The 18,930-nt window shown below is 35.4% G+C and overlaps 1 long non-coding RNA gene across 1 annotated transcript in view; it reads right to left on the bottom strand.

Annotated features, from left to right (window-relative positions):
- Positions 1-18,418, bottom strand: part of LOC116273692 — a 49,533-nt gene extending 31,115 nt beyond the window's left edge. The window contains exon 1 of the long non-coding RNA XR_004182013.1: positions 12,469-18,418. This is a non-coding gene — a long non-coding RNA (uncharacterized LOC116273692). The remainder of the gene's footprint in view (positions 1-12,468) is intronic.
- Positions 18,419-18,930: the final 512 nt, after the last annotated feature.

The raw sequence follows: 18,930 nt of genomic DNA, 5'->3' as shown, positions 1-18,930 counted from the left end.
GAAATAGGTTACTGACATCTCATTTTAAATAAAATTTTCTTTTCAGTGAATACAGAAAAGGATGAATATACTTGTCTCTGATGTTCTTTGAGGCCAACTATGCCTTAAAGGCATTGACAATTGATTCAAAACAAGAAAAAGAAGGAAAAGGGAAACTAGTGTAAAAATTCATTTATATTGAAAAAAACTGTTTTTTTAACAACCATTTTGAATGTAGAACATGTTCTAAAAATGAAACTTCAGATTTAATTAGCACTACTTTTCTTCAAAAAACTTTATGTTTCTCTAATTACATTGGTTTTAGTGTTAAACAGACTTCTTTGAGGGCTTGTCAAGCATTTATTTGTAAATTTATACCTGAATTTAAAAAATATCATGCAGCACTGCCAAAATGTATCATTAAATATGTGAATTCTAAACTAGGACACTGTGATATCCTGGTGTGATGGAAGCAGCAGCCACAGTGCAGGGGAAGCACAGGGGCTTTGGTGAGATCTGGTTTGCTACTTACACCTCACCCTGAGAAGAAAATAGGACAAACCCCAACAGAAATATAAAATATTTAAGACTTAAATCAGCAATAAACAAAAACAAGACATTTAAGACAAAACCAGAATTGTCAGAGAAATCAGAATACTTGATGATGATTAGTTATTAAAGGAGTTTATTAAAAGTAAGGAACAGTCACTCTGAATGACCTTGAGTGGTAGTCAGCCTTTTCTTTCCCAGTCCTGCTCTCCCTCATGTAGTCGCCACCATCCACCCTACAGCCTAAGTGAAAGGCTGGAGTCAACTTTTATTCTTCTACCAGCATTCTTACTCATATCCTCACAGCCTTGCCCAAGATGAACCAAAGCCTCACACTCATGCCACCCTCCTGCTAATGCATGCTACTGTAACAATAGGAGTTGACCATTTTGCTGGTAATCCTATCATTTATGTCTGAAAGTTGCCAGTTAACAGTGTATTCTTCTTTTGGGTTAGAATCTACTTTGTTGTATTTTTTTTCTCAGTGAATAGAATGTTCAGGAACCCAATAGACAGATGCTAACAGATGCAATTCCTAGGTCATATCATGTATTACAGACATGCTTCTCTAAAGGTGGACATATTCAATCAGATAAACAGTACTAGGATCCTGAAGATAGATGGCAGAATGATCTTGCTGTCACTTAAAAGCCCAGATTTAATAGGGGTTGGCGTTCCAAGAAAACATGTTCAGGGCCTTGAGATTACTCTCCTGAGACTAAGATTATGGGTCAGAGTAAAATCCAATTAAAACTTGCTTTTTTTTATACAAAGGTAATGTCTTCTTAATTTTTTTAAGGAGGTAGGCACATAAAAATGAGTAATGGAATCTGCCCTGCTTCCTGCCTTGTTTACTCAGCATCCCATTATTGCCATGAGCACCATAAATTAACCCACAAAAGTTCCCATTGGTTAAATTAGTCTGCTTTAGATTCCCTTGTCTGCAGTCAGAGATTCCTAGTAGATATACCACGGATTCTCCCACAGGCTCCCATTGCATTCCTTGGTCTCAGAGCATGCCTTATGGGTGCCAGGCAACAAGCATTGAAAAGAATATATTTCATTTCAAATAAAAATAGCACAAAAAGATGGTGATAGACTCATCTTCTAATTTATTCTTATAATTTTTTTTGTGATCAATGCAACTAGTAGCTAAAACTGTTGCTTGGTCACAAACAAAAATGCCAGAATATTATTTTGCTGGATAGTAGAAAGCTACTGACTTTTATACCAGATTATTATTATCGCAATTACACAGCTGACATGCAGAATCCTTGAAGATATGTGACCCTTGGGATAGCAAACAAGAAGTTTGAAATAAATGAAACTCAAATACCAGAATCACGTTGATGGTCAGCACTGTTCCTCTTGGCAAGAAAGCAGTTTCTTCTTTTCCAAGAAACAATTTGCATGACACTTGCTGGAGATGCTACTTTCCTCCAGGTCACACATTAATTGACTACCTGGGTGCTCAGAGTAAGGACAGAGTAACACCAAGTGCTTATTTAAAAAAAAAAAAAAAGAAAGAAAGAAAGAAAAATTCAAGAAAGCACAATGTAATCACACCATGAGTGCCTTGATAATAATTAATACCTGGGAGCTAGCTTGTAACCCAAATCAATAATGGTTATTTTTTCCCATCTCAAATCTATAAAATTCCAGACATGATCCTTTCTCCACACCCTTAGCCATAAGAGCTAAAAGCAAAGTCTGTGTCAAATTCTTGATTCCGTATCTATTGCAGACACAATGCAAGAGATAAAACCTAATGAGTTTCTACAAACACAACCAATTTGTTAGCATTGACTGGTCACTTCAGTGAAAGAGCCAGTCAATTTAATCAAATTGGCCAAACTGGCCGTAAGCTGAAGTGACAAATGGATGCAGTCAAAATAATCAAACTAAGTAAATAGACTGGGTGTGTTCACTTCAATACCCTTATAATGGTCCTGAATCTTAACTTTCTTGTTCATAAGCACTAGTCTCTGCTGAGTAGGAAAAAAAAAAAAAAAAAAAAAAAAAAAAAAATTAATATTGAGAAACACAAAGCAAAATGCCTGCTCACCCCAGTGGTCATAAACAATCATCTGAAAGAGCAAAATATGTAGGCAAATGGAATATACCTTTCCCCTCACCTCTTGACTGAGGGCATGCCCAGGAGACCTACACCAGGTTTTCTAATCATTGGCATGTGAAGAATGCAGAAGAGACATTGCCCCTAGCCACAGTATAATTGGTTATATACATACAGTATAAACATACGTTTACTGGACAGTGGACACAGGAATACTGAATTAGAAAACATACCCAAGTGACTCTAGCAGGAGTCTAAGAAGAATAGACGGCGGAGAGGGCTTTCTAAAGCCCCAAACAATCATGGTAATTCACTTCCAACTGTTGCCCTGCTGGCACTCTTCCTAAGCAGACAGGGGAGAGCTGCTGCATCTCTCAGATAACAAGGTAATTAATGTTAAAAAGGAAGACCATATTGAGGAGGGTCAGCTGTAGCTTCAGAATTATAAAAAGGTAAAATTATAAAGCCTATTTCCATGTGCCTCCAACTTTTTTTTTTTTCCTAAGGCTTATTTTTAAAAGATTAAAAAAAGGCAGGGATAGAGACACAAATAAACAAAAGCTATTATGGGAAAATGAAATTCCTTTCCTCTTAGCCTCTTTCCATTTCTGATCTTCTCTGAAGCCTCAGTAACATTTTATAAACCAAACTTTCAAAATTAGCTTCATCTACTTAAAAAAATAATAATAGCATAGAATTTGTTCATAAACACCGTGAGGGGAGATGCCATTCTTTCACTGAGGTAAGGATCCTCTCCCATCTTCCTGTCCAGTACTCTGCTTCAGTGGCATCAATCATCACTATTTATATTATTAAACAGTTATTAATAAATACATAATATTAATGAATGATACATAAAATAATGATAAATAAAATATTAATTACTTACTATTTTAGAATATAAATAAATAATATTGATAAATAAATAAATTACTTAAACTCTATGGATAGAGGGTACAATAATTATAACACTATGTTTGGAAAACTTTGCTATCAGATATGGCAATGGATGTCGAGAGCTATATGGGAAGATTATATGAGGTGTAAACACGTTCAAAGGAAAGACTACAGGAAATTAAATATCATTTTCAAAGCCATGACATTGATTTCATAATAAATGGCAATAGTATCTCTATGTTTAACTAAATATCAAACAAAAGACAGTATGTAGCCTCATGTAAGAGCTAAAAGAAAAAATAAATGAGACCTTGAAAATACAAATTAGGCTTACATCTAGAGGCTGTAATAGTAAAAATGGCAATAATACCTAGCGCTTATTGATAGCTTACCCTTAGTTCTTTAACCTGTGTCAACACATTTAAATTCCGTACAAACTCTAAGGGGCAAATATAAATTTTATCTGTCTTGTTTTAAGACTAGAAAACTAAAACAGAGGGAAATTAAGCAATGTGAAAAGATAACACAGCTAATAAGTGGAGACACCAGGATTTGAGCCCAGAAAATCTAGGTCCAATATCAATACTCTTAATAACAGCAGCCCTTATCATAAAATATCTGGATGTCTGTATAAATGAAATAGTATTCTAAATAGCTGAGTTTTTAATATAATGTTGGATAAGCAGGATAACCACTCAAGGAACTCTAAGATTTTAGTAGGAAAAAATAATTGTAGTAAGTACTATATAACTTCTATGTTGCATTCTAAAACAATGTTTGTTCACGTATTTTAAAAAAATATTGTTGATGTTATATACCTATATGACACAGACACCCACAGACACACATTCAAATTCCTTAATGGTAACAATAAATCCAGAAACAACAACTATTACACCAGTTTGTTTGTTTTTTTTTTTTTTTTTGAGTGTATGCATTTAGAAATTTTCAATCATAAAATAAAATTGATCAGTTCAGATTTGGGGAAAATGATCTTAAGTGAAATTATTCTATGATAAGCATTATAAGCTTCCAGGGACAGAGTATACAACACTAACTACACTATATCACTAACTACAATCCTGTGTCCGTAGTCATGAGCAGACAATTTCAATGGCTTTCATTAAAAACCTAGTTGATAGAGAACAAGTCAGGATTTGAAAACTTTGGATTTCAAACTCAAATGCAGTTAACTAAAATCTATGACGTTGACTCTTTCCTAAAATATTCCTTAACACATGTTAAATGATTATGACAGGAGCAACTAGAGCCTCTAGTCATCCTTCCAACCTTTTGGCCCTCCTGCATACACAAGCACACACAGACTACCACCAACATTATTACAGCAAAGGGAAAGGGAAATAAAAGAAACCATTCACAGAGCGTCTCTGAATATTTTAGATTTTTAAAAGGCTAATTGCATCATTTTGAGTCCTATAACTTTAAAAAAACAGCTTACAATCCCTGAAATTGAAGTGTGCCATAAACACAGAAAAAAGATGATGGTCGTGATTCCCAAGCTGTAGAAAGTCCCTACAGAGCATTTTCACCCAGGAGAAGGTCTGCCTCATTAACCTTTAGGTGATGGCAACTGAGTGAGACAGCAGAAAAAAAGGGGGTTGGAACAGCTCAAGGAAAGATGACAATGAGTCAGAAGTAAGATGGGTTGTGACAGGGCCTATCTCTAAAGGAAAGAAAAAACATGGAAATAGGCGACACAAATGGGAAGTGACAGGAAGAGACTGTTTGGGACTGTAAATGAGCACAGTGAGAAAAGATGTGGAACATGCATTGGAGTGAAACCACTGAATTATGGGATTATGCCCCCAGAACTCTTAACAGAGCAATATTGTCTCCCAGCCGGTGGAGCAGGGCTAGATTTATCACACATCCTACTGCCTTCCTCATCATGTTCTCACAGAAGCAGCAAAGTCAATTCCAACCAGAAAATTAACCAACTCTTTTCCCTTTTTCGCCTCTTCTTTGCTTCTTAAATTAGTGAGAAAATGTAAGTTTTTCCCTAGGTGGTTGTGACCTCACAGACTGGTGACCCATTAAGAAATCCTGGGGAGAACACTTCATTCTGTGTTGTCTTCTTTCCATCAGGGCTGATGTCCCTTTGGAAGCGCTAAATGGACCCTCTCTTGTTCAGGCCCCAGTACATTTACCTGTAATTCTTACAATAAAAAGATCTTTTTAGAAAGAAGAACTCTGGGATGTCAGTGTCTCCATTTAGTGCCTGTGTTGGAACGTCAGGTGTTTCTTGTTTGTATTTTCCCTGTAGGCACCGTTAACAGGCTTCGTGTGGCAGAAGGCCCCCTGACTCTGAAATCTAGGTCGCAGGCTGATGGCTCCTTGCACTGCATTCACTCTGTTTCTGGGGCCGGCCCCTCTCTACTCTGAATTAAAGATACTTAACACATCCCTAAACACTGTGAAATGTTACAGAGTTACGCAATTGAGTTCAACGGGAGCACATTGGCTCACACCTCTTGAATGTTGGACAGCAAGAGCTGTGGCCATTCTGCGCTTTACCCCATGCAGTCTTGCTTTTAAATGAGAAAGCAAATAAACACTTAACCTGCTGTGTGTTCAATGTCTCTCTGCTTGTAATACTTGCTTGATAACAGATGCTTAAAGATGAAGAACAATAGCAGGAAGTAGGGTAAAGCTTTTGAGACAGAAAAGCTTTATTTAATGCAAATTTTTTATAGAACGCACACACATGCACACACACAAACGTGTGTGTATGCATAATTATAAGCCAGAGACTGAAAGCAAACAAAACTCAGAGAGCTGGTAACACCTTAAAGTACTGCTGTCTGTAGGGTAAAATGGCTGCTTTGTGACAAAGCACAGGTGACTGGTGTTTTCTCCTGCAAAACCTGAGGCTGGAGGCGCTCCAAAATCAGCAGCATGCAAATTCTTTCAAGCAAGTGCCCCAAACCATCCCAAGATGGGACCAGTTGGGATTCCAAAGAAAGAAACACTAAATACCAGGGTGATCAGTTCAAAGCATTTACTCGGAAAACTGAGGTGCAGAGTGGGCTGCAGCAGTCCGCCAGAGGACAAGGAGAGAAAAAGGATGCTTCACAGAGCTACGTCTGCAGCAAAACGGTCAAGGGATGGAATTTATAGGAAGGTTTCAGGAATTTGCTCAGAGCCAGGGCCAGTTCCTTAGTGGTAAACCTCCATATTTTTATCAGTGCCTGGGAATGTTCAAAAGCTCTATTTGAGTTCAAGCCTGCTGAGAAAAACCTGCCTCTGGCTGGGTCACAGAATAGCTAAGGCATTCTGTGATTTTGTCAGGACATGGAAAGAAAGCAGGGGTACCTGGGGGACACTACAGTATGACAATGACGGGGTGTAACAAAAAGGGCTCTTTAATATGCCCTTTAAGCTGCTGAGCTAGATGAAACTCTGCCTGTCTAGAAAAAGGAGTTATTTGCAGGGCTGGGAAATGAACGTGTTCATTATTTAGAGAAAAGTATGGGGATCAAGACAGCATGAATATTGGTTGAAAGCCCATCACTTCTTTACCCACCATATACTAGATGGGTCATGACAAAAATTGCTAAAATGGAATAATATACAGAAGATTGAGCTCAATCTTCTGTTACTTACCTCGTACTCTCATCTTTCCCAAAAGAGAAGGAAGAAAGATGTTCTGGGACTTGGTGGGGCGCATAAAGCGACACTCCAAAGTATGGCACTTTGACATGCTGAGAACTTTGCACTAAAGAAGTAGCCAGAGAACCAAGGTCTGTCTGCGCTTCTATCCCCTTCCTTCCCCTTCCCCACCATTGCTCATTTTGTCCCTCTCCCAGAGCACAGGATGGTGCTTTCTCTGACGTTGCTTTATCTGACTAAGGGAAGTTCCTCCAGAAAGAATGCAATTTTAGTGAAACTCCTCCCTGGAATCTATATGAACCATAAAAGGTTAATCTGTATCACAGGAAGGGAGATTGAAGTTCTCAATACACTTGTGATGTGCGCATCACACCAGGACAAACTTTTTACCTATTCTTCTGAGTATTGTAACCTAAGAGACTTAATCTACATAATAAGACAATCTTCATTAGCAGTGCAGGTCCTCTCCTCACCCTCCCGTAGCTGTTGCCACCACCCTCCAGGAGAGTGAAAGCACTGATTTTTTTTTTTCCCTGCAGCTTAAAATGCTACTTAGGCTTCAATCATCTGATGCTTCTTAAAGTCTCATACTTTGTGGAACTGTGGTGCATAAACATGTAATAAATCTGTATGTCTAGTCTCCTGTTGGTCTGTCTTCTGTCAAGTTTATTCCAGATAGCAAACCTTTTAGGGTAGAAGCAAATAGCCCTTCACCTCTGCAGATGCAGTGTCGATACCCCTCGTGGGGGAAGAAGTCTTGGGACAGAGATGAGAAAGCATTGACTTCCTTCAGATTTCACTGCAAGATATGTCCCACCCTGGCATTAATTCCACAATCTTCTTGTTTGTCAAATGTAAAAGAAAACATTGGGAAGCCTATGAGAATTTTCACAGGCAGGAGCAGGAAGGTGGAATGAGGTGACAGGGAAGATTCCATTGCCTAAGCTCATAGTTTAGTGGCTAAGAGACCATGAGGTGGAAGTGATGCAGAGAACACCGGGTAGCACTCATACTCCTCTCTGGCATTGTCCACAGGAGGACCCCACAGGCCCACAGCTCATAAGTGACTGCAGCAGGGATACTGCTGGCTGCAAATGTTCCTTGGGAAAGATCAGAGAAGAATCAGAGGCGACAGTGTTTTCAAATAGGAAAAAAAAATATATATATATATATATATTTATTTATTTCATCCTTATTCCATATTAGGTTGATTAACTGTGGTCTAGTGTGGGGAATCAAATTTCCTGAAGACAAAATATTGGGCCTAATGACTGAGTGTTTTTATAAAGATGCTAGCACAGTTGGCTTAGTTTGAATGTAAAAAAAAAAAAGATATAATTTCCAGTGACAAATAAGACTTTGAGCCAGGAGAAAACAATTATGGAAAATAAGTATTCAAAAAATTGTTGAAAATAAATTACTTAAAAAGACTGTAGGCCTTATGGCTTCAGATTCTTACATAAAAAAATGATTCTTACCAAAAACCCCACAAAAATCAGAAAAGAGATGGTTTATGTTCTTAAAAATGCTTTAAAGCAAATCATACACAAGTTTTAAAATGTAATCGTAAGATAAACAAAATGCAAAATAATGAAATGGTTTCTTATTTAATAGTTAAAATCCTGAATGCAAAATATGGTTCAATATCAACAAATTAGTTATATTCATTACTTTAAAAAATAAAAATTTTTGACAATTTCTTTAAAAAATAAGTCTCATAAGAATTAATAAATCAGTCAGCCACCAAAAGTAGAAAATTAGAAGATGAACAAAATCATTGCAGTTTTATTTCACAAAAATTCTTAGCAAATAATAGATATGCATACCTTTCAGGGTAAGCAAAAAATGGGGAAATAGTAATCAAATTTAAATCAAGAAAGAAACAGTATAAAGGTATATAATCTTTGTTGGTTGGTTGCTTGGTTTCCTGAGACAGAGTCTCACTCTGTCACCCAGGCTGGAGAGCAGTGGCACGATCTCGGCTCACTATAGCCTTCGCCTCCCGGGTTCAAGCAATTCTCTTTCCTCAGCCTCCCAAGTACCTGGAATTACCATCACACACCACCACACCCAGCTAATTTTTGTATTTTTAGTAGAGATGGGGTTTCACCATGTTGGCTAGGCTGGTCTCAAACTCCTGACATCAAGTGATTCGCCTGCCTCGGTCTCCCAGAGTGCTGGGATTACAGGTGTGAACCACCATGCCCAGTTCTAATCTTTTATCTGAAACATTTGAAGTCAGTAAGTTTCTGTGTATATCATATATTATGTAACATCTCCATCAATACTCTGTGATTTTGTACATTAGCGTTTCTCAACATTTATACCAGTGTAAATAATATTATCAGTGTTAACATGAGTTCAAGTTTAGCTACCAAATGTGACCTGGTGGCAAACTTAAGGGGAAAGAATGCATTGTTTTTCATAGTTTGCCATTATAGAATTGGGAAAAACAATGGGGTTATTTGCTTGTGCTCTAAATTCACACATGAATCAAAGAACTTCATTGATAATAAATATTGTGTGTCCAGTAGAGGCAATCTGACTGAGAAGTCAGTGAGCACATACCTGAGAAGGTCTATGTTGTACTCACTTGCAGAGCACTCTGCAGCCATTGGTGCTGTGCAGAAATTCGTATGTACTAAAAAGATGATTAAATTTAGAAAACAACAGAAAGAGATTTACCAATAACGTTCAAATATAATTTACCAATAGTGTTCAAATATAATTTCAAGTAATGTAAAAGTTTGAATGATTGTTAAAGAAACCACTGGGACCCCTTGATTTTAGAAGGGGCCTTGGAATGGTTACCATAGGTTGGAGACGGTTACCATAGGGCTGAGAGGCTTGAACAATGATCAGAATGATATGACTATTAGACATATTTTGTAGTAGCTTACTGATCTTGGTATACCTAGGACTGGAATAGATTGGAAATTGACTAAAAATCCAACTTGATATATATAAAACCACACACACACACACACAATAAATAAATAAATAAATAAATAAAAATAAATAAAGAAGCAAAGACGGGGTTTCAGCATGTTGGCCAGGATGGTCTCAGTCTCTTGACCTCGTGATCCCTCTGCATTGGCCTCCCAAAATGCTGGGATTACAGGCATGAGCCACTGCCCTTGCCAGGGGTCCCTTTTTAAAGGGGGCTTTATCACCTTGAGAAAGGACCTTGTGACAATGCTACAAGTACATATTTCCAGATACCTTCCTTATAGGACCTGAAATCATTTACCTTGCAACTGTACTGACAAAAAGAAATGAGGTTATTAGATACTGAGTCTGAAGCAATGGTAGTTTCTGAGCACCCAGAGCATGCTGTGCTTTGGACGTCAGGTGATAAATGGAGTTTTGCTTTGCATCTATGTCTGCTTTGCCATTGCTATAATGCAAAGTTGAAACAGATAGGCTCAGCAACTAATAGAATTAAACACTTAGCTTTGTTTATTCAAATTATCATCATGTTTCTATTTAGTAATTTTTCAAATAGAATATTTCAAGTTCCTATTTAAGAAGCAAACCTTGGTTTTTATGGAGTTAAATCTTCATGTATAAAGAGTTACTCATCATTATATTATCATATAATTGATCAAAACACTGTTAAGTTTTATTTATGAGACACAGCAAATGTTTTCAACCACAAAAATATATATGAGGAATACTGCTTAGAACTAAAAAAAAAAAAAAAAATTTATTTAAAGAAAAGTTTCCTAACTCATGTGCTACAAAAGACTTATGCTTTTAATTTGATAATCATAACCTTTTTATTGTAATAAAAATCCCCATTACCAATTTGAAAATTATCTCACGTTAGAGTAGAAAATAGAATATCATATAGATAAATAATCGAGTTCATTTTAGATAAATAATCTTGAAATCATGAGTATATTTTACATATAATATGAAGATGACAAATATAGCCTAATAGTTAATATTGAGTCAAATACCTAAATGTAAAGAGTCAAATAACTACATTTAAATCCACTTTCACCACTTTTTACCTGAGTGACCTTAGTCTAGCTTATTAACTTCTCTGTGTCTTTATCAATTTTCTTCAGTTTCTCTAATATAAATTGAAATTTTTAAAATACATGTTCTCTAAAGCCCTTCATGCAATCTAAAAATGAAGAACATGTTTCATTAAAGAATTATAGATCTCTGACATAATATGTATGCAAACTACCAAAAATATGGTAATAATAATGATAGTAACAATAATATATTTTATAACAATAATAAAATTATAGCTTAGGTAAATAATAAAAGTATAATTTAATTATGACTTTATGATTTAGGTATTCTTATTCTCTCATTTTTAGATACGAGAAAATTGAGGCATAAACTGATTTAGTAATTTGCTCATGATCATATAGTTAGTAATGGGTGGGGCCAGAAATCCAACCCCACAATTTGACTCCAGCAACCATTTTCTTAACTGCTATGTTACGTATAGGTAAAGACTAAGGGCTAAGGAAAAATATTGACATGAGTCCTTTGTTGCTATACTGAATTGTCCTGATTAGCATATTAAGAAGGAGGTGCTTATATAACAAGCTAGCAGAAAAAGGATAAGGAGGAAGAATTTCACACAAAAGTGAGAATATCCAAGAACTCTGTACCAGCCCAACTTTTAGCTGCCCTGGTTGTGATGACCTTGTCTCACATTACCTAGATTGAAATACAAAAAGCCAGAGACAAATGTAGTAAATGGTAATAAGAAATGCGGTGATATGTGTATTATCTAACTCTATTGTAAGGGGAGATCTGAGAAGAACCTCGGCTATAGGCAACTGATAAATGTTCAGACTTGGGCTGTAAACAGAAGGCATTGCAATGAGACTGACTGTTCGTGCCCCATATGTTATGCCCATTGACTTTTACAGCCTGCATACAAAAATAGAGTTTGTATAAATCCGTGTTTTTCCACCTTTTTTTTTTTTTTCTGATAGGTATCACTACTTGGAGGAACCTCTAATGTAGACTATAAAATGGTGGAACTATTTCTTCTTATGATCAGATGACATTTGGCCGAGAAACATGATTGTAGAAATGGTTATTTATTTATTTTTTTCTACATGAATTTTACTACTGTCATGGAGATTTGAGTCCACCTAAAGACCGTAGTGACAAAATAAAATTGTAGATTGTTTTGTTGCTATTGTGGGTTTTGTGATAGATAGAGTGTAGTCCTGAATATGGAATTCCTTGTGGTTTCAAGATAAAACTAGTTTAAGCTGATCCAATGCCAATATAGTAATACATGCAACTGAGAATTCAGAAATGGCTAGATACTGGTTTCCACGTAGGTCATCAGAATTGCTTACCTCTGTAACTTTCTCTCTCGCTTTATGTATTGTAGTTTCCTCTGTGTTGCTTCATTCTTAAGAAAACTCCTCACATGGTGCACAAATCAACATCTGATGCTCTCGACAGTGTAAAAAGAAAATGCCTCTCTTCTCACTGACCATTTTATTTGTGGAAAAAAAAAATACACAACTCAGAGTAGCTCTGCTTATGTAAGTGTTTCATCTGAAGACCTGGACTAAATAATTGATTAAAAGATGGTGAGTGGAATAATATGATTTTGCAAACTTGGGTTATGTGTCCATATCTGGTACTAGGCCAACCACAGTCAGAAATGCTGACTGAAAATAAAAGACAGTGTTTCCTTCAAGAAACCCTAGACTCACATAGGTACTTGTAATGTACAATTCTTCTTTCTATTCTTTCTTTTCCAATTTTCTTTTTTCTTATTGCTTTTCCAATGTTTCCATGCTTACTACTCATTTCCAAGGTTAGAGCTTTTAGATATATGAATAAAAATAATAGATTACATGAATAATACCTTGAACCCCTTCACTTGTAGGCATTAGAGAAAATCGACTATATAAACATTCCATTTAATGAAAAGCACTTTAATATTTCTTTGAGATGACTTACTTAATAAATTAGAGCATTGTAAAAATTCCAACAAATAAACATTAGAAGTTGGCTGAAAAGAAGTAATTTTCTAAAGAAACTTTCTAAAACGTTTCAGTAGCTACGCTTTCCTAACAAAGCTTCTTGCAAGACTTGAACGAGGTTGTAGCAGCTGACTTTTGCCACTGGTAGCTCTATACAATTTTTTCATTGTGGAGAATGATATTCAGACTAGAAATAGAGTCATCCGCTCCCTGTTATCTACAGTCCCGTATTTGCTTTCCATCATACTTCCCAGACACCTTTCAATTCACAAGTACTGAGTTTTGTATGTAAAATTCACCTTTAAAATATCTGAAAATTTGCTTCCTTCCAATTTCTCCCATTCTCTAAGATTTTATAGGAAGAAAATAAAAACTGTTGTATCTAAATATAATTCAGCACTTGATATGAATAACCTTTTAATGTAATTATATACTGTCCAAAGAGTTTGTCTCTCACATTATACTTCTATTTTCTAATATTAAGGTTATTTCTGATCATGAACAGTTACATGTCATAAATTGATAAAGATATAGACAGACAAGAGATTTTCATATTATCATCTGGAGATAATACCTGATAATATCATACTGAGTTTTTTCTCCTTATGTGCATATAATTTAAAAAGTTAAAACTACATTGATAAACTTACTATCTTGCTTTTTCAACAGATGTTAAGCATTTTTTCATATAATTAAAAGCCTTCATTTTAATGATTTTGTTGCAATATAAGAATATAAAATAATTGTTTTGTTTATTCCTTTACTACTGAGCATTTGGGTTATTTTTACCATAATGTCTGTATGTACAATATAGGGTGTGTACATGTGTGAGATTTCTCTACATACTTTAGCACTGCGTTGTTGCAGTTAAAAAATGTTAATTTTATTGGTAAAAATCAAATTTTATTATCTTAATTTTCATTTCTTTAATTATTAGAGATTGAATATTTTTAAATGTTCATTAGCCAATGCAACTGAATAATTAATGATTCTGCAAGCTACAAAGAAACGTTTATAGAAGTATTAGCTGAATTCTGATTATATGCTTTTTATGCAAAAGCACTTATGTAGATCAACACTTTTATTTAAGGTTTGTATTCTGTATAATATCATTTTCTTACAGCTGTGCTTTATATAATATCTGCATCTTCAAAAACCTTTTACTATGCCCTTTCATCTAATTGAATTCGATTTATTATTGAAATACTGAGAGTCTTATGGACAATGTCAATTTTTTATTTATGACAATGTATTTTATTTAACACTTATTGAGTCCTGACTTAAATAAAAGATCTTATGTGAGATGCAGTGAGATAAACAAATGAATGTGACTTATTCCCTACTTTCAAGTAGTTGACCATCTAGTAGGTAGAAAGACACACGTGCGGACAAGGATAATCAAGGCTGTGAAGGGAATATGAAATTAGCCAACCACAAAATTTCAAATGGGACATAAAATTTACTTTGTCCTTTCATTTATTTTACCTTGTTGCTGTCTTTGATGCTAATGAATCCTATCGGGCCACCTGTGGAGAAATGAGTAGGTTGATGAAAAGATTGAATTTGAAATGATGTCAAAGTTATTTCAAAAAAGGTAGGTGAATATCTAAAAAAAAAAAGAGAGACTCATTTGTTACCATAAGAATAGACATATGAATAGAATTCACAATTACAATGGCATTTGAATTCACTCTATTATGTGCTTTTACGTTAATTTATAGATTTGTTAAATGAACTGGGATTGTTCTGCCAGCCTCCACTTCTCCACAGAGCAGTAGATTTGGGATGCTTTCACCCTGCAGGTGTTACAATTAATTAAACCAGTGTTTCTATTTGCAAGTATTATGACTGTGATAGCTAATGGTGATTATCTCCATAATATTGTTAGGCTTTCACTTTCCAGCTTAGGGGTATCACTTTCATTCTAAAGTGTTGATTGTTTCTTATCTAACTTTGAAAATAAGATTAGATGCTCTTAAACTAATGTTTCCTATATTGTCTAACTATGGAAATTTATATGGTAATTTAAAATCTGATAAGCTATGAGTGACATAGGACTGCATAGTAATGCAATCATAAGCATTGACACATTGGGCAGAATTCAATTCACTCTGCTTTTACAAGATAAATAATTCTCACCACATGCTGAAGACTGAGAAGGGGCGTTGAAGAGACTATTCGTCCTTTAACAGAATTATCTTTATTTTATCCACTTTCTGCACATGTCTGGAAAAATTTACTTTAGAATTTTAACAAGATTAGTGAAGAAAATTAAAAAATATATTCCTTTGGTTAGCATTTTGGGGTGTTTATTCAAGTATTTTTTGAATTCAGACTTTATAAAACAAGGCACTCTACAAGGCACAGAAATGGATGAAATGTGGTTCCTGAAACTGAATAGAAGTCAGATCATTTGCATTCTATTTACATCATATAATCTGGGCACAGATTTGCTACTTACTAGCAATGTGACCATGTAAGTTGGTTACTCAAAGCCCCCATTTTGCCAAAAGTAAAAAGAAAATAGTAATTTCTACCTATCAAGGTTGTTGTGTGGTTTATATTACATAACATACAAGCACAACTTCTGACATAGCAAACAAACAAACAAACAAAAAACAACAATATCAAAAAGCCTTGGTTCCTGTTGTCAACTGCTTCTGACATGGTTCACAATGATCTCACCTCCTGGTATTCATACTCTTGTATTGTTCCCTCACATTGAACGTGAACTGGATCAAGTGACATATGTTTAAAGATAAAATATAATAAAAATAATGAGATGCCACTACAATGATAAGGTTAGAAGGGCTATATTTTATCTCTTGCTAGAATTTTCTTTCTTACTGGCACTGTGCCTCTCCTTTGCCTCCTTCACTTGCTTATTTTGATAATGTTGGCAAGATCCACATGTCAGGGAATAGAGACTCTCTGTCCACAAGTTTATGAGGAACAAAATCCTACCAACAACTGCTGAGTGAACTTGGAAGTGGCTCTTGCTCCACTTGGACCTTGAGATAACTGTGCCTCCTGCCAACATCTAACCGCATCCTGTGAGAGGCCTCAGCCAGCACCTTGATTTCAGTCTTCTAAGGAACTCCAAAGCAAAGAACCCAGTAAAGCTATGTCCTAATTCCTGACCCACAGAAATTGTGAGATAATACATGTGTAGAATTTTAAGCTTCTATGTTTAAAAGTCATTTGTTATCCAGCAGTAGATAAAGAATACAGTTGATCTCCCATATTTCTTCTCTGAACCTGCATTTGCTGACCTGTAAAAGACAACAAATAATTCAAGTCCTACTGACCTCAAAGGATCTTGTTAAAGTTTTGCGAAAGTTTCTCATATAAATTGGGTCATTCCTGTCCTACTCAGCAGAAACCAAGTCAAGAGGCCAGGGCAAAAAGCATTCAGGACACAAAACATTCCTCCAAAATTATAATTCTCTGCAAGCCTGGCAACTGACACTGCCTGATATAACCTAAAACTACTTTTATGTGGTGGCTACTGAAATGACCTGCTGCAACTCTAAGACTAGTTTGCCCACTGCTGTCACTCACTACCCGGAACTTGCCAGTTCCTCAAGACCTTACTAGTGCCAATGAAATTTTTTCAAAGAGAAATACATAACATTTATCCTTTTAATAAAATCTCTCATCTTCTCTCTGTTCTTTGGACATATAGAAGACCAACTGGTCTATGTGTATGCCCAGAATTGCAATTCTTTTCTTCCAAATAAAACATTTTAATTTCAGAAGTTTGCCTCTATATTTTATTTGGTTATGACAGTTTATATACGATAATGTGTACAGGAGAACTTAGCAAACTTTCAAGCACTCTATAAATATAAGCCCATATTAAGGAATATAACACAAGTAATGGTTCATGAGGCAAGTAATAACCACTTGCTGAGCATCTAGGATGTTTCAGGCACTTCCAGGATAGTTTCAAAATACATCTAATTGACACTGTCCATCTATGAACAGGCATCATTATGCCCATCCTGTAATTGAGGAAACTGAAGTTCAGCAAAGGTTGATGACATTCACAAAGGCTAGAGTGAGATGGTTTGTAATACATTATCCAGGTATGATTCAAAAGTCTATGCTGTTTACTTTATAAAACCCAACCATTTTTCCTTCTGTTTTAACAAAACGAAAAGTTTCCAAAAATTAAATGTCTTACAATGGGTACTGTTAGTGCTCCACCAATATCTCCTTAACTGAGTACAGGAACTCTCCACTAATCCTCTGAAGGAATCTTCTATCCGAAGGAGGCAGTGTGAAGTCAATGGCTGACCGATATATACTATAGTGTGGGTGTTTCAAGTTGAGATGATCTCTGTGGTGCACCCATCCTCCATAGTCTTCTATAGGGTAAGGCAGAAGCTCATCTCTAAATAAAAAAATATCTTGTCTTTGCCTGCTTTTATTTCCCTGCTCTAGCCTTCTTCCATTACCCTACATCCCCTGAGAACATTTCTCCCTCAACGAATCTCTTTCACCCACATCTTTGCCTCTTAGCATCTGCCTCGAGGGAATCTGACTTAAGACAATCCTCTAGCTCCCTTATGTTCTACTTTCTCCTTTATACATTTCATCCCCAAAACCTATGGGTACTTACACAGCAATATGGTTATTCAAACCTTCAGGTTATTGAGCTTAATGGAAGCAACAGCCAAGATACAGGAGTAGTAGGTCAAAATCTGTCTTATAGTTTTGCTGATAGTCCCCTCAGAAGTTTTCTTTCATGAGTCTAAGACAAGAAATCTTTGTATACTATATAAATATTCACTGTATTAACAGTTTTTGTATATAATTATTGTTTATGGTTTTTATTGACACACTAGTTGTACATATGTTGGGCATATAGGAGATGTGTTGATTCATGCATATGATGTGTAAGGATCAAATCAGGGTAATTAAGATATCCATCACCACAAACATGTATCTTTACTTTACTTTGTGTTGACAGCATTGATGTCTTATCTTCTGGCTATTTTGAAATGTACAATAAATTATTATTTACCATAATCTCCCCTCCTGTACTATCAAATACAATGGAATATTATTCAGCCATATAAATGAAACCTTGTCGTCTGCAGTAACATGGATAGAATTGAGGATCATTATGTTGAAATAAGCCAGGCACAGAAAAATAGATATCACATGTTCTCACTGATAGATGGGAGTTAAAAATGTGGATGTTATGGAAGTAGGAAGTAAAATGGTGATTACCAGAGAGGGGAGTGGAGAGGTGGGAATAAAGAGAAATTGGTTAACAGATGTAAAAATACGGTTAATACAAGGAATAAGTAACTAAGTTTTCTTTAAAATGATTATTTTATGTATTAAGTAGTACAATTATGGACAATTTGAATACAGAAAAATTATTTGAAAAATATAAATGCATTTTAATTCCACTATCTGAAAATATTTAAGTGGAATTTTAAAGAATTTTTAAAAATCCTGGTAATAATATAATTTACTAGTCCAGAATATTAATTATTGATAGAAATTCTTGGATTTCATGAGTTATTTCCCTTTTCATGGAAAACATCTTATAAATTTATCTCTCACTCTTCTCAATAGGACTACTATTAGAGTGGGACTATTCTAGTCTTTTCATGAAGTGCCTTTTCCGAAGCAGTGATGTTAAATATCTGTTTCCTTTGTTTTTTAATATTCTTATGAACTTCCCAATACAGATTCCTTAGAATGCATGCATACGATCATTCGCCACTGATGGCTAAACATAGATACAAACTCAATACTCATTATCCTCACATTTAATCCTATTCATTGAAATAATTGATCACTCTA

The sequence above is a fragment of the Papio anubis genome, chromosome 2, assembly GCF_008728515.1.
Source record: "Papio anubis isolate 15944 chromosome 2, Panubis1.0, whole genome shotgun sequence".
In the NCBI taxonomy this organism is placed as follows: Eukaryota; Metazoa; Chordata; class Mammalia; order Primates; family Cercopithecidae; genus Papio; species Papio anubis.
This window is presented reverse-complemented; position numbering and strand designations above follow the sequence as displayed.